This window comes from Morone saxatilis, unplaced genomic scaffold (genome assembly GCF_004916995.1).
Source record: "Morone saxatilis isolate NCDOM2014 unplaced genomic scaffold, NCSU_SB_2.0 Contig20, whole genome shotgun sequence".
NCBI lineage: Eukaryota > Metazoa > Chordata > Actinopteri > Moronidae > Morone > Morone saxatilis.
The window spans coordinates 24,831,537-24,833,290 of NW_023339763.1; positions in this window are offsets into that span (position 1 = coordinate 24,831,537).

Below are 1,754 nucleotides of genomic sequence, written 5' to 3' on the forward strand. Positions count from 1 at the left end.
TGATATAGCTGGAATTGAGAGCTGAGCTTGACTTCGTGGCCTGCCTGAACTAACACTATGCTTAAGATGTTACTATATGTATGTCATTTTTATCTTTAACCAGTTTCAAAATGACATAGCATATTTAAGTACAGGAAAGGACAAAGTCAGCTGATGTTCTTTCTGAGGCTTGCTCAGCGTGAAGCCAACACAGAAGTGTACATGCAGTCTCCCTAATGGCCAGCAGGGGGCTAGTTTTATTTTCTGATCAGACACCTGTAGTGTCTTTTTCTCTGGAGTTCCTCTCCTGTTCTGCTTTCATCCTCTCCTGCGTCCTCCTCTGTGACTCAATCACTCGCAACATGTAGTCCCTCTAGTCTCAGCCCCCTCAGAGCACCACGGAAGAACACCTTCACACAGTTATTTCTACAGAATTTCTTATAGAGCATCTTTTAGGTACAGCTCGTCATCTGTGCGCATGTGTGTGCTTAATTGTAACTTCAGGTCCCGAGTGTGTCAACAGAGTGCTTGTTTACCTCCACATTGTTTGAGCGGCACTGGCAGTTAAATATCTGACTTTGGTGCCAGTCACACACTTTTCAGTGAGATGCCATCACAACGGAAAAGTGTTGTTGTTGTTGTCTCCTGTTGAATATTAGATGGGGGGGAGTTTGAGAGTTACACTTGACATTTCTTTGACCATATGCAAGTTAAGTAGTTGTCTCATTAATATCTATACATAGCAACAGGACAACATCAGGATGTCTGATTCATTGTCTAAAACACAAAACATCTGTTGTTGGTGTGATTCATCACATGATATCATAGACATGTTTTAACTTCATGGCTGCGGTCCAGTTGTCAAAAAAATGATGACCTATGACCTTTCCTGAACACTTTTCCTAGAAAGATGTGAAGGAGAACCCATACGGATGTAGGAAAAGACAGCGGCATTTCCTGTCTAAAACAGAATCACACCTCCAAAGGGTATATTTAACTATAAATTACTCATACCGTAGGAAGTAACATGAAAATACATAGAAAACAAAAAAGGTTGAGCTATTAGATAATAGAAAAAGAAATAATGATCAAATAAAGATAAGGAATTGAGCTGGTGACCAGAGTAAATTATATTCAGGTATAAGTATATGGAGTTGGGTGGGTGGTTTTGACCTTTTTATACAGATGGTACAGAAAATACAGCACCGAAAATAGTTTTTTTTATTATTATTATTTCACAATGGGGGCATTTAGCAAAAACATTTATGAATATACTATTTTGTTATGACGATGTTGTCAACTTCAAATTCATTATGCTTGGTTTTCAAGATGACTCCTAACGTGATAGCCTTGAATCTGTATTCATAGATTTGGACTTCCGTAGGTTTTGCTTTTCTGGATGCTGTGTTTCTACATTTACATGGGTCTGCCATGGCGAAAATACAACTTCATTAGTTTAAATGTTGCATGGAACTGTGGGACGGCATTATCTCCTTTCTTTTGGTAAAGGGTGCTCCAGTGTATCCTATGCCAAAGAAGATAGGAAAGGAAGCATTGAAGCATCTTTCTTAGTATGTAGAGAATTCAAACAGCTCTTATCATGGTTGCTACTGAAATACTTCCCTCCTTTAGGAAGCTTCCTAGACAAAAATGGCTATTAGAACGCAGCCCAAGGCTCACAGGATGAATATCACTGGGGATCTGAGAAATAGTAGCTCTTTTTGACAATGCAAGCTTCACAAACTATCTTTATTTTGCCTTGGTGGAGCACTTTA